The sequence below is a fragment of the Prosopis cineraria genome, unplaced genomic scaffold (assembly GCF_029017545.1).
Source record: "Prosopis cineraria cultivar Desert tree isolate PC_DT_omini unplaced genomic scaffold, ASM2901754v1 PC6, whole genome shotgun sequence".
Lineage (NCBI taxonomy): Eukaryota > Viridiplantae > Streptophyta > Magnoliopsida > Fabales > Fabaceae > Prosopis > Prosopis cineraria.
In genome coordinates, this window is record NW_026555337.1 from 38696276 (window position 1) to 38712713 (window position 16438).

A 16438-nucleotide genomic window follows, 5' to 3' on the forward strand; every position below is an offset into this window, starting at 1 on the left:
ATTGATTTTAATTTTAGTTTTAAGGGTTAGGATGCTAGAGTTAATCTTGAATATCTTTTAATTACCAAAAATTACTTAATTCTAATTCAACAATCCCTTGCCAAAATTAGATTAAAAGCATTAAGTTCAAATCCTGAACCATTTAGGTCCTTTAGGTACATTCTTGTTTTGAGAAAAATTAACTATAATTAATCATAAGCATTCAATTCTAATGGTCTAAATAGAAATTTATTTTTTAAGTTCATTCTATTTCTCCAAATTATCACCTAATGGTGGCCAATTATCAAGCAACACAAAGATAAAATGAAATTATAAAACATGAAACATCTATGAATCACAATGTAATCGATAAATCAAGATACAATTGGAGCAAATGAGTTTATAGGACTCTAGAGCATCAAAGTTCAGCCACAAATAGCTATAGGAAACATTAGAACAGTAGAACAAAGGTTCAAAATCAGACATATAGGAGAAAGAAGGAGAAAAGTAAAGAAAAACTCAATGAAAATGTAGATGGTGATGAGTTTTCTTGCTCTCAAGCTCTAAAATTGTTCCAAATTCTCCAAAATCACTTTGAACCTTCAAAGAATGTAAAAAATAAAGCCTCTTGTTTTTTTTTAAAAAACCTAGTTTTCCTTTTTATTAGACAAAAAAATTGAAGTTGTGCATTTTGGTGCAAAATCTATTGTAGTGGGCTTTGTTTTTGATTTAAAATTTGCTTTATAACACAGATCTGTTGTAGCAAGTAATCATTAAAGTCTAATTTCTTATTTAAAATCATCTTTTTTTTTCCTTCTCCACTTCTTCCAAACTTTTGCAAGGGTTCCTAAAATTAAAGTGACTTAAATTAACAATAAAAATTATTCTAAAACAAATCAAAACACAATATTTAGAAATAAGCTAACCAACACAAAAATAAATACTACACACAAGAAATTGATCACAAAACACTAGATGATTTCCAATTGACTAATAAAACTTCTCAAAATACATGAAAATATAGAGAGTCATCAATAATTCTTAGCATCCATGTGTCGATCATGGGATTCCCTAGATCTAATTTGAAAATCTCATTACAAATGGATTTAACTTTTGAAAAATACTCACTTACTTGCATATCATTTTGTTGAATCGAGTTCATTCTCCAACAACTACAACTTTGCATCATTTACTCTTGCAAACAGCGAGGCCAACATATCCCATGCTTCCTGAATCCTCTTCAACACATCTAAAAAACTATGGCTCAATAGTAACAACTACTATGTAAAGAACTTTCTTGGCCCTAACTTGCTACTTTTCAATTCACTTGGATTTGTTAGAGCTGTAGCGTCATCTTTATCGATCAGATCTAAAGATTCTGATCTTTGAGGCAAGGCTCAACTATTATACTCCATGCTTTAATAATTCTCATTGTTTAGCTTCTCCATTAAACAAGCATTTGACGTCATGTCTACGATAGCAATCTTAGTAGTGCCTTGCACTTATACCAAGCTGATCTAATCCTTGACCAATTGACTACACAATCCTAGACTGTGTACAAATAGAACTTGGGATATTTTTGACTTTAACACCAAGAGTTGAAATACTTTATCAATAATGACCACTTTTAAGCAACCTAACTACTCTTTGATGGCTAGCTCTAACTCAGCTCTGATACCAAATGTTAGAATTTGAGGATGAAGGAAGAGAGAGACTTAACTAGAAATATACTTTTATTATTTACTTAAAACTACAATACACACAAACACTTATGTCTTCTCATTTGTCATGCCCCAAAAATAGATGTGACTAATATGTGATATATAGAGAAACATACACCTCTTAAGTCGTGGTCAAGTAAATTTTAATATAATATTTAATGTTTATTTTCAAAATATAATTAGATTTATATTTAAATTTTTAATGGCTTTAATAATGTCCATGAAAAATATTTTTTTGGTAGAAATTTTGCAGAACCTCCTTTATAAGTAGGACCTCCCAAAAATTCTACAAATACAATATTTCAATCAAGAAATTAAATCAATTAGGAGCTAAGCTCTTTCCAACTAATAGGCAAAAATATATAATCCCATAAATAACCTAACTACAGACTATGTGGATCACCTAAAATGAATTTATAAAAGAAAATTTCATAATCAAAACTTTACATCAAAGAAAGTTTAATCCTTAGCTCCTCCACTTCTAGTCAATAACAGACTCCTTCATGTTCAACGGATAGTTCAACATCAACTATATTATTTGAGACTAAAATTATTTTTAGTGAATAACGTCCTAATAATAAAGTTAAAAGGAGATAGCTGAATATTTTCATATAATTATAAACAAATTAAAAAAAGAGCCACTAAATTCAAGAATTTAAATATCCTGACAATTTCACAAATGTTGAAACATTAAATTTTAAATAACTAAATAAATAATTTATCACATGGCTTTAAGAAATCAAGTAAATTAAATAATTAAATACGAATAAAAATATTTACTAATTAAACCAACAAAGCATGTGTGTGTGTGTTTTTAACAAATCACAAATCCAATAACATTAATTTGTTTATGAAAACTTTACAGAACAGATAATAAATATGGACACATAGTCCATGAGGTAATTAACCAAAGGCGGCTGAAGCTACGAAATAGATATGAACACACAATTCACGAGAGTAACTAATCAGATGTAGTCAAAGTCATGAAACAGATGTGAACACACAGTCTATAAAGATAAGTAACAGACACAGGTACAAAATCCATGAATAATAGACATGAAAGCAGAACTCAAGAAAATCAAACTAGTTAGTTATCAATCATAGTGTGCCAAGGGCTAAAAGGACGGTTATTAATAACTAGTATTCTGTATAAAGTCTCTTTTAAAATCTATCTCCAGACATGTAAAAAATTATCACTTTACAAAATATAATGTAATAATCCAGAAATTTTGGTAAAAATAAAATTTGTGATGAAGTGTTATAATTGTATTTTTATCAATTTTGGACCAAATAAAAGAAGAGAAAAAGGTGGCCTGGTGGAGTCTGTCGTTGTTATATATATACATATATATATTAGGTTCCACATTCGGACCCTCTTGCTACACGTAGAAGGATTTTATTTTTGGCCTCTGAATTACAAAATTACCTTTTTGCCCTTAGGAAAAAAAAAATAAACAGGGTTAAAAACCAGAACGCACGCACGCACAGCTTGAGTCTTCTCCATCTGCGATTTCTCCACAACCTTGTGAGAGAGAAGCGGCGTTCAAATCCTGTCCCCCATTCTACCTTCTCGCTGTCGTCACTGGAGATTGTGAGAGTGCCGGAGTATCCTTCTTCTTTCTCCGTTCGAGCATTTGTGTGGGTATGTGGTTCTGTTCTTCTCTTCTCTGCTCTGCCATCATTCTCTTCAATCTCTTTCCGTGCGATTTTCTGGGTGTAATGGGATCTTCCACTTCATCCTCCTTGTTCGGGTGCTAGCGTCGTCTTCATTTTCTTCTTCAAGTGCTGCCATTGTCGATTGGTTGAAAGGGTGTTTGAAATTCTTCTCCCTCGATCCTGAGTTCCTCTCTGCTGTTTATCCGAGTTGCAGAGCATCATCCTCTTGCAAGTTTTCTTTTCCCTGCCCGTGTCGCTTAGTGTTGTGGGTGAGAATTTCTTTCTTCCTCTGTTACGTTTTGGTGGTGAGCATTTATATGAAGTTATGGATTAATTATTGTTTCTATTTTTGTTGCTGTTGCTGAGGAGTATGAGGGGTTGAGAATCAAACAAGTTTAAGAGTTCGAAGAGCATGATTTGACATGTAATTTCACTATAATTGTTTGGTTCTTACTTGAAGAAAATGGCAGTGGGTTGAATTTTCTTTAGGCTCAAACCAATTCTTTCTAGGAAAATTGATTGAAAAAGCATGATGAAGCTGATTATGGAGGTTTAGAAATTGTTGGGTAAGATATTAAAGCTTGAAAAGGCATAATGAATGGTTTGGAAATTATACACGCTAGTTGTTTGATACAATAAGTTTTGAGAGAAAATCATATTTCTATAGAATAGTTAGCTATGGTAAAATATTATGGAACTTGTAGAAAGGTTATTAAAATCCTGTTATATTTTATATAGGGTAAGATGAAGTGGAGAAACTTTTTAGAAGTTGAAAGAAGTAAATATTTGAATTTGAAAGTATAATAGGTAAGTGAATAACATTCTAATGACTTGTCATCAAACTTATTTTTTAAAAAATATTGCTTGAATATATTTATATATCATATCTTCTATTTATATAAATCTTTGATTTCTCAAGAATAAATTGTACAATATTTTAATTTATCTTTACTTAATGATTTATGATGTTAAATTTATTATCAATCATCATTTATAGAAATGTTTTCATGATGTAAAGTTTCATTGAAAGAGTTAAATTTATTTATCCAAGAAATATTTGAAAGCATTTAATTTATGGGTATTAGTTGATGCTTGAATTTATTTTTAAGAAATGATTACTTATTATGATTCGTTCATGGGATATATGTTGATGAATTCAAATTTGTTAAATAAAATGAGAAAGGTTGAAAAGGGATCATATGTTGATTTTATAGATTCATACCTAATGAGTTTAAAATGTGAGATTAAATCAAAACGTTAGTTGTTAATGATAGTTTTGTTAGCTCTTGATGCGCTATGGTACACTTAGCTAGTAGGATATTTGTAGGAGGTGCTAGCCCGTGCGCAGGCCAACACACATGGAACGGAAGGATAGGTATTCGTGAGCATTATACTCACGCTTGTTTTGTGGCACTTGCTGTACTTGTTTCGTGACTTTTGCCGAGCTTGTTTTGTGGTTTTAAGCTGCGTTTGACTGGTTACTTACTCTTGTGAGCTATGCGTTTATGCTTTTATTCGTTTTAATTTAAGTTTTATTGAGGATGAGTTTTGAAACTTTCTATTTATTTAAAATTAATTTTTTTAATAAATTGTTCTTTCACCATAAACAGATTGTATATATCTAGCCAAATTATTTATTTATTAATTTATTTTGGTTTTATATTTGAAGGGATATATTGTAGCTTAAAAAATGAAACTTGAATTTCTAATACATCCATGGTTTAAATATATACATAATTGTTGATCTATGAGACATGTGTTTATATTATATTTAATAATTATCTTATTAAATTTATAATTGACACATTGATGTTGTTTTCATTATTTTTTTAACTTAAACTTGGGACATTATTCATTAAAAATTATTATTTTGATCTCAGATACATTAATTGGTATTGTACTACCTACTAATCATTGATAGACTACTATATTAAATTGAAGTAAAGGACTGTAGATCAAACTTCTTTAAATGTAGACTTAAAATTCATGTATTATATTTTGTAAATCTTATCTTTAGGCGTTGCATGTAAATTATAGTTAGAATCTTGAGCCTTACACTGTGTTTTTTGTCTGTTGTTGAGAAGTAGAGCTCCCTTTTGTTAAATTGATCTCGTAGAAATTTTGAGATGTTCAAGTGTTGCTAAAATTTCTACAGAAGATAAGTGATTTGTAACTTATATAAAATGTATTACAAAATTGCCCAATTACACTAATTACATGTTCAAGTATTAGAAATTTGAGTTTTCTTGAGTTAAGACTTTTGAAATATGAGTATTATTCTTATGTTCAATGTCGGTGTCACCCTACTTTAAGGGGGGTGATATATAATTTCTCTTCTCAATATCAAACTCACATAAAACAGATAAAAACATCAATCTTTCTAAATATAAAATTCATAGCTAATATCTCATAAATTGTTCACTCATTTTTAGAGTTGGTTTTATCCAATAAAGGACTACTAGAATTTGTAAAAGCATTTTTGTCGATATAAAAAGTATAAGTCATGACTCCAAAAAATAAAATAATTTAATTAACAACAGTAGCTAATGCAAGATAAATATATAAGTATATGAAAATTGTTAAAAATAATATTTTGATAAAGAAATTTTTTCTAATATATAAATTAATTACGATGTTATTTACTTACTTGTAGTGTTTTCAATTTTTTAAAATTTTCTCCCTTGAGCCCCTATCAAAATCTTTTTCTTCTATACCCCCCATACGATTATAAAATAATGCAATTTAATTAAGTTTCTATAAATTATAAAGATTTCTTTCCTCTTCTAACTCAATCCCAAAAATTCAATCACAAGTCACCACTATATTTTATAAATTATAATCATAAAACTCTCAAGAATTCACTTTATCTCTTAATAATATAAATAAATTTCTTCACAATATTTGATTTAAATTCACAAATTCACAAAATCCAAACCAATTCATGTTTCTTATCAGATCCAATAAATTTATAGAAAAATTTCTATTCAACTATTTCCTTTTGCAATTTTCAAGCTAAATTTATAAGATAATAGCATCTCAACTAATTATGTCTTCCAATGAATTCAGTAAGACTTTAATAATTACAATTTCAAATAAAACTTTCCTAATGGACATTTTATCAAACATCTTATGAGCATTACATCTTAAACAAATACCAACTTCTTTCTCTTCAATTTCACATCTAAAGATTTCATAATGTTAGTATTATAGCTAATAACCATTTCACACTTAATTAGATCTCAAATCTACATCATCATTTTTTTTTAATTTAATTCAAGCTTCCCCTTCATATTTGAACACACAGCCACGAGCATCAACAGAGGATAAAAGAAAAATTACTCATAGATTTATTAAGGAAAAGAAAAGGAGATCAAAATTGCTCACTTCAGATGAACCAACATAGCACAAATGGGCGGAAGAAAATGCAACCACAGCTGAACAGGGGAAGAAGATAACATTAAACTAGCCTCTTATCCACAAATCAGTCCTCCCACAGCATCAGACTAGCCCTTCATTTGCTTACCACTTACGAATAGGAAGGATGAAAGAGGAAGAAGAAAGTTCAATGGCACAAACAGTGAAGGAAGACGCAGAGATCGATGGTAGAGTAAAGAACCATGGATTCACAACTTGTACTACTAGCAGTGGACGATCACAGCGCACGTTTGCAATGTCGGCAACCTGATTCTCACACCTATCAGCAACACGAACGACGAGGACTGAGCAGAACATGAGGGATATAAACAAAGACAGGAAGCATGATGGAGAATCCGGCCACTGCTCAGTGGCAACGAGCCTCAACTTTCACCGGCGACCACTGGAAATGGGAGGGAAGAGACGAAGTGCAATGGAGGATCAACTATTGGCAGAAAATCGAAGTTCTTTCCCTCACACACAGTTCTGGAAAAATTGAAGAAGGAAAGGAAGATATATTCATATTTGAAGAAGGGGCATGACGATAATTTTGGAAAAGCTAAAGCAAAAAATAAAATAAAATAAAGTAAAATCTCCACTCTTGCCCTCCCTAAGGTTTGAACTTTAGACCTCTTAATTAAATGACTGCACTATGACTTCTTGTTTTTTGCTATAGTTACTCTAAAATTAATAAAAATATATTTAAAACACAATAGTATAATTTTACTTAAAATTCTTAGATTTTACACTCACAATTTTCTCTTAGTCCCTTTCTCACCTTCCTTCCTGACACTCACACCCTATTCATGTCACTTCACCTTTTCTCTTTCTTTTCACACACTTCACAATACGTTCACTTTGCTTTTTGTTTCTCTTGCACTTGCTTGGCTTGCACACACAAATTTATAGTAGAATGAGGTGGTCTGTTTCATCCAGAGCCTTCACAATTTTTTGTTTTCATATTTTCGCTGCCTTTTATTGCTTCCTCAGGGAGAAGTTTCTAGATAAATCTTGCATACTAAAAACTTGGATATTGTCATATAAGCGTCTAAAGAGAGATAAGATTCTAGAGAGAGAAAAAATCTAGAGGAGGGAGAAAGAGTCGGTGGTCTATTTTAACAGGATTCACTTAAAATGTTCTTAGACATGTTTGAGAGACCAAGTACTTCTCTATGTATGCTTCCATTGAGTTGTTGTTAGATAAATCCATGAAGATAATGTTTTGAAACTTCCTAAAACTTTCAGGTATTTTGCCCAGAAGCTCATTGCTTGACAAATCAATTTTGATTAACTTTTGGAGACTGCTAAGGGAGTCCAAAATACTTCTTGAATTTGATTTCTAGCCAAAATTAGTTCTTGCAGTTCCTTCCGTCAACTTATCTTAGCTTAACTTAAAAGGAATCTCTCCTAAGAGTGCATTGTGGACTCAAGTTTAATAAACTCGAGCTGCTAAGATTGCCAAGTGAGGTGGGAATGTTTCCATGGAAATGGTTCCCTCCTATATATAATGTTGAGAAAACCTTGGGGAAAATTTCCAATGGTCTTAGGAATTACACCTTCAAACCTATTGTTATCAATTGCAAGAAATTTCAAGTGAGTGTTGTTTGCCTAACAAGTAAAAAATAAAGTCTACACCTCTGTCTACTGAGCTAACTATCCTATTATGCCCTATATTATACATTTGAAAAGACGGGAGAATTGATTAACAAATTGCCAACCTATTCTAAGTGATTCTTCACCATATCAGAGGTTATTTAAGAAGAATCCAGATTATGCTTATCTAAAAGTTTTGGTTCAACTTGCTATCCCTTTTAAATTGGCAACATATATGTAATGTTTTGTCTAGTGTATGTGGATGATATAATCATTACTAGAAGTAACCCTCATATGCTCTCTTTTTTGTCAGAGAAATGAATTATCTATTTCCTCTAAAAGATCTTACTCAACTTTTTCATTTCCTAGGAATTGAAGCATATAGAGATACTTATGGGCTTTACTTGAAATGAGAGAAATACATTCTAAAATTGCTCAGAAAATTTGGAATGGAAAGTTGTACACCTGTCCTGACACCTATGGTTGTTAATCGAAGTCTATCCATTCATGACGGCACTCCACTCACTGATCCTTTAATTTACAGAAGTGCAATTGGTGCTCTTCAATATCTGGTCAACACTAGACCACATATTATGTTCACAGTCCATAAACTCAGTCAATTCCTTCAATCCCCAATAGATACACATTGGCAAGCTATCAAGAGACTACTGTGGTATTTTAAAAGGATTACAAATCTTACTCTTCTATTAAATTGAGTGAGCATCTCAACTTACAAGGTTCTCTGATGCTAATTCGGCAGTTTTTGTGGATGCATCGCAAATCTGTTGGAGGACATTGTGTCTTCTTTAGAAATTCTTTAATTACTTGGTCTAGTAAGAAGCAACGTGTAGTGGCTCGATCAAGCATTGAATTTAAGTATAGGTCTCTGGCTGACCTTGCAACTAAACTTGCATGGTTGCAATCTCTAATTGCAGAATTAGGGATGAAGTTGAATCAAATTATAGTAGCTTGATGTGATAATTTGGGACCTACAGCCCTAGCTTCGAATCCTGTCTACTATGCTCGTACTAAGCATACTCAGCTTGATGTCCATTACATCAGAGATCATGTGTTGGATTGGAAACTTCTTGTTCAATACGTTCCGTCCTTTGAAAATATTATAGACCCTCTTTACCAAGGCAATGACGCATTCCAAATTTTTCTCACTCAGAAACAAACTCAAGCTTGTTGAAGTCCCAGCCTCTCATTTATGGGGGCATGTTAGCATATCCCTAAAAGAGCCCAAGACAAAGTTACAACTCAAGGCCAATGAATAGAAGGCCCGGATCTTAGCCCTTTAGGTCTTTTGCTTTGTAGATATTTTATTGGCCTCATTGTCTTTTCTATTCTTTATTCTTATATGTACATACCATTAGATAATTCTTTTGTATTCAGGTTTTTGTCTCATCACTATATAAGGTAATACTGTTGGAGATTGTTGGAACCAGCAGGTAGATTTAAAGTTTGAGTCGTGCCAAGGACACTGTCCTTAAGAGCTATTCCGCCACACTAGATTGTCCGCATGGTAGCTCCTCAGGATTAAACAGACTCATCCTGCAAATTAAGCAGGGTTACAGAACAATAAAGACCAACAGAATATACTCAAGCAACACAATACATAGGAGGAGCTTGAGAACTCTAGAGCTTGGCACAGGATACGCTGCACTCCTGGGCTATATATAGTCACAACCAGAAGGTCCCTTTAATAAACCATCAAACATCGGTTTAAAAATTTTAAAACAAATTAAGCCTCATAACTTGGGCGGTTTTGAACATTAAAATTTTTAAATAAATATTAAACCCTTTTAATGTCATTAAATCAAATAAAAGGTGATTAAATCCTTCAAAACTATAACTCCAATTTGGTAAAAATAAGATTTAAGTAGGGGTTATAGAAATCAATATTATTAAATTATAACAATTCCTTTTGAAATACCCATGAATATTTTATAATATCCAACAATTCCCCACTTATTTCAAAAGGAAAAAAATCAACAAAATTAATTATTTTGTAACTCAACAAAATAATCCCCAAAATTTAAGAAATTGCCCAATATGCCTGGTACCACATTCAACTCACATGTAGGGGAAATTAATAGATTTGAATTGTGTTTGCATGAGTTCACTTCTATCCAAGCCAATTTAGTTGCTCAAGTCCACACCTTAGTATATATGTACTAAGTCCTCCATTCATTATGGGACTTTTCTTTTTGACACAACTACAACTACAACTACAATTGCCCACATGTGTCAAAAAAAAAATCACTATCATTTGAGTTATTCACACGAAAGATAATCATTTTGAATTTGGTGCTTTTCGACTTGACCAAACCTAGATCAATAAAACTTAGCACACAGAAAAGTCGGTGTAACTTCGTTATTGAACCAACAGATCTTAAGCATGTACTAGAGGTCTTATTAATCGAATTATACCCCACAGTCTCTGCTGTTAACGATGGTTTTGCACGTTATCAGCCATGTGCGTGCTTGGTTTAACAAATGCTCTAGAGATTTTGCCACGATTTCATAGGAGCGGGCCCCACTCCACATTTATATAGGTGTTTTTCATCAAGTGTATCTGCAATGAATACAGCATCCATAAGAACTATGAAAATATTAAGAGCTTTCACTCAGCCTCTATTCAATGCATTCTAGCACTTTCTCAAGCCATAGGAAGGGACAAAAATTCAATGCTAGCAAAACTAACAAGTGACTTGTTCTTACCCATTGAACCTTCTTTATGGAATCTCCAATCACAAAGGTTGGATTGCCATTACCATTAATTTCAAATTGACTTAAGTCCCATTTCCCTCGACATTTAAATAATTAAAATTCTTCCCTAGGGGCTAGTTAACGGATCCATCAGATTTACATCTGATCTTACGTAATCGATTGAAATAACTCCCTTTTTTTAGCATGCTTAATTGTATCTCAATTGATATTTACCTATATCATTATTCTCTTTACAATAACTATTGCCATTTGGCAATTACAAATCATCGACATGGCTTGTGTCGGTTTTACTCATAATAGAATATTCATTGATAACTTTCTTAACTACTTAGCCTCATTATTAGCCAACTTCAAAGTAATAAACTCTGGCTCAAATAACATTTTATTTGGCTACCAATGAATTTTTTCTCATTTGAATATAAAATTCAATTAACATTATTGTATTATTTTAATACAATGGAAATCCATTATTCATGATACCAATATTTATGGTATCTCTGCAAAAGAATTGACTCATCCTCTTATAAGACTATTTGATATGCTCAATCTCCATGTAACATAACTATATCATGGGATTAACATTAATCAATGCAGCAAATTCTCTAAAGTTTGTATGTGCATATATAGATTGAGCAATAAAACCATCCCATTTTCATTTTTAACCATGTTAGCATTATGGGAATACTCATTGACACTAAGTGTCAGATTTTTCACAACAAAATAATTGCTAAAAAGATTTCTAGCAACTTAGCCTCCAATCCAGTTTCAGATTAATGAGCTTGGACTCCACTATGGTCCTATCATTATATCACTACTGAGTGTGGATAGTCACTAGTAGATTTCTCATATGAATTTATAATTCAATTAACATTCACATATTTTATATACGAGAGTCATAATTCAAACTTTCATTTATTACACATAGAACCACAATATTCATAAACAAATCATTATCCACAATAATGAATATTTATGTCAAGATAAATAGGTCATTCACTATTTAAAATATATTTATTTACACTAGATAAATAATTAAACTTTGCGCCATCATCACAATGCTTGCTTCAAGCTAAGCCACAAATCGCATAATTAACAAATTTGCCATCATGCAAATAATAGCCTCCTCTTAATTAATTTTTCTCTAAATCACAGCATAATAATATCTTGGTATTTATAAAATGAGGCTAATAATTCAGTACAAGGCATGTTTTGCAAAATACCCCCACACTTTTAAATATTTCAACCACATGTATGAAAAATATTTCCATACCTTATCAATCATAATTCTAATTAAATAAGAATTTCTCATAAATTTTAAATCCAAGATAAGCAACGTATGCACACGGCACAATTAGTCCCACAATAATTTTCCTTTAACTCAAATTCTACCATTAAAAAAAAATTATGACACTATGGGTAACCTTATATCACAAAATAAACATTTTGAATGACCTGATGAAAGGTTTTCAAAATAAAATTTCATCAATGCCATTCATGAACCATTACCTCTCATTACCCAATCCCAATGTTTTGGTAATTCCAACTCATAATTCAATATAAACGGTAATTTGTCATGACAATGTTTTATTACGGATTAATGACAGGTATAGCCAAATTAAAACTACAAGCCAGACAGAAGGCTAAATCTCCACCTCCATATTAATTTGTTATCATGAACACAAAATTCAAGTAGGAGTCCATTGCTATGAAAATATGATCAACAGTATGCCAATATTAACCTACTGCCTCCAATATTCATCCCATTAAAAAACGTGTATCATTGCAAAAAAATTTTTTAAATGCACCACTATATATATAATGCTTTTCTCTATAGATATAACTAAGAATACATACATACAAATATATATATATATATATATATATAAAATCAAAATCATGCATTGAAAGAAAATTCAATGCATGACATACAGAAACGAAGTGGATTTTTTGAATTAGATAGTTTACCTACATTTAAGGTATATTGCATTTCCTCTTGTTATATATGGTCAAATGCTAAATTACCATAAAATTAGCAGAACGTCATGAGCATAACATAACCAATAAAGATTAATCATTGTTTTATGCTTAATGATAAGCACGTATGTATATCACAATAAATCAAAGATATGTAATGTTTTAAATCTTTGAATCATATCATAAATTCTAATCAAATTCCACAATAATTTCTTAACGGTAGAATTTTAAAGCCCATACTATATTCTAATCTATATAATTGTTTATTGGCTCAACCTTTTAGCCTGTGTTAAACTCTCGATACGAGAAAGCAATTGGAATTGTTTAAGAAATAATATAAACAAGCAGCCAATGCCCTGCATGCATGCTCATTATATTTGTCAAAATAAGACCAAGCAGATAAAGCAATGATTACAAGTTCAAGACTTGGCTACTGAAACGGTGCTACCAAAAATTTGTGTACTTGTGTCATAACAGAATAGCAATTTTCGATCCTCGCCATGGCAATGACTCCCAGAATATAAGAATGCCATCAATTAAAACAACAGTAGAGGAAGTAGCTCTTAAGAATGTTGGAGATTGTTGGAACCAGCAAGTAGATTTAAAGTCTGAGTCGTGCCAAGGACATTGTCCTTAAGAGCTATTTCGCCACACTAGATTGTTTGCACGGCAGCTCCTCAGGATTAAATAGATTCATCCTGCAAATTAAGCAGGGCTACAGAACAACAAAGACCAACAGAATATACTCAAGCAACACAATACATAGGAGGAGCTTGAGAACTCTAGAGCTTGGCACAGGATACACTGCACTCCTGGGCTATATATAGTCACAACCAGAAGGTCCCCTTAATAAACCATCAAACATCAGTTTTAAAATAATTAAAACAAATTAAGCCTCATAACTTGGGCGGTTTTGAACATTAAAATTTTTAAATAAATATTAAACCCTTTTAATGTCATTAAATCAAATAAAAGGTGATTAAAATCTTTCAAAGCTATAACTCCAATTTGGTAAAAATAAGATTTAAGTAGAGGTTATAGAAATCAATATTATTAAATTATAACAATTCCTTTTGAAATACCCATGAATATTTTATAATATCCAACAAATACAAGCTTTGGGCTTTGTGCGTCTCATTATTGACAATTTCCTTGTTTGTGGGAAATCCTTACTAGTAGGAGAGATAAGTTATATATAGAAGGAGGAATAGTCCCAGTGGGATCGTTAATAGTGAGAACAAGCTCAATTAAGTTCTTGAGCCACCTAATTCACTGGGAATCCCACAACTCAGACGGATTGTGTCAAAACTGATATTTGTGAGTGAAGAAATATCCCCAACAGTTTTGGGACTGCACCATGAAACTTATTGCTTCCCAATTTCAAGACTTGAAGCTTTTTCAAGTTATCAATATCTTGAGGAATTTGGGTGGCTATATTGTTTGAAGATAAGTTTAGTTTGACGAGGTTGACCAAGCGAGTGATGTTTGAAGGAAGCATGCCCTCTATTCTGTTAGAACTCAAGTCTAGGGCCCTTAACCGAATGAGACGGCCAATTTTCTCAGGAATCACTACTGCAAACTGGTTACCCTTCAACTGGAGGGAGTCCAAAAAAGATAGGTCACCTATATAAGGGCTTAATGACCTGAGAGTCTTAAGCTTGAAAGATTTAAACCTGCCACTCTTTGGCCAAACCTACTACAGGTAACATCATACCAGTTGCCTGGTGACAATAAACACTGGTTACGTTCCAAGAAGATAGAGGGTGAGGAGTATCAATATTACTCAATTGGGACTTAAATGAGATCAAAGCTTCTGTATCTGTGGTGATGTCTTGAGCGGTTGATGATGACAGTGGTGGTTTGGTTTTTGGTGTTGTTTACTTCACTACCCGTAGATGTGCATTTATTGTGCTAATGCGACCCTCCACGTGGATACACGCTTGAACACTTAGGGAGGGGTAGTAGAAAAGAAGGACGATAAATTTTGGATGCACCAAGTGTATCACATTATTTATGCTTTGTTCAATAAAAAAAATGTCATGTCAAATGATTATAAATATAAATAAATTCTATCACTAATAATGATAGAGAGAAAAAAGACAATAAATTAAAGAGGCAAATTTTAAAAATAAATTTATTAAAAATAACAATGCAATTGATTTTATTTGATTAAATTGATGTAATATGACATGTTTTTATTGGAGTATAGATGACTTGGTGCATTGGGCTCATTTAAAAATTTCTCAAAGGACATTTCTATGCCCAATATCCACTTTTTTCTTATTTATTGCTTGGGTAATCAGCTCTGGAATCTTCCCTTTATTTGATAAATTCGACTTTATGGAAAGAAGAATTATTGTTCATTTTCCAGAGACTTGATCAATTAGCTAGTGCTCATGATATGGAAGATTTTCTCAATTTAGTGCAGGTAAACGTTTCATAGGTTTCGCACGGGAAAAAAGTAATTATATGGTGCGCATGCGTGTGTGTGACATGCAAACGTTTAAAATTGTGTACTTGCGTACATAGACTTGTAAAGGTATAAGACGTTCAAATTTAATCGTGATCATCCTATATGCTGATCAATATGATACTATACACTCAAAAGTTACTCATGAATTACCCAAATTATATTTTTAATATTAGTGGACTAGTACGTTAAAACATGGTGTTTGTGTGTGAGTGTATCTGGAAGTTATATACTTCTCCCATTAAAAAATATAAGGTATTTTTAACCAAGATTCACCTTCAATAAAGTAATTACCTACTTTTAAACTAATCCTATCTTTTCATATTTACCTATATTAAATACTTTACAATAAATATAAAATTATTCATCAATAGAGTTACTTTTAAAAAAAATAATGATTACACTTTGAAAGACTAAAAATATATTATATTTTTGAATATCCAATCTTTTAAAAAATGTCTTACATTTTTAAACGTTGGGAGTATGTATTAAAAATATAAGTTAATTAATTAAGTTAATATCTCCCCCAAAAAAATTTGTGGTTGGGCTTGCGTTAATTAAGTTAAAGCACTCCATATCATTTAGTATTATAAGTTAGTTTTTTGAAATATCATATTAAAAATATAAAATATTTTGAGTCTTTTAAAGTATAATTAATGATAATTTTTTTTTAAAAATATCCTTAATTAGGGGTATAAAAATTAACAAAGTTTTTTAAATTGAGATAATATATTAAATAAGGCTAAAAATGAAAAAAAAATAATTTTAAATGTCAAGCGTCTATGACTTTAAATTCATTTTTGTGCAATATTTCCCTTCAATTTTTAAAAATAGTATAATCTAACTTTTACTGTTAATAAAAGTTAACTTTTAACCTTAGTTGATCAAAAAGGACATA

General features: G+C 31.4%; 1 pseudogene; it reads right to left on the minus strand.

Annotated features, from left to right (window-relative positions):
* Positions 1-16438, minus strand: part of LOC129314134 (probable LRR receptor-like serine/threonine-protein kinase At3g47570) — a 36739-nt pseudogene that overhangs the window by 15483 nt on the left and 4818 nt on the right.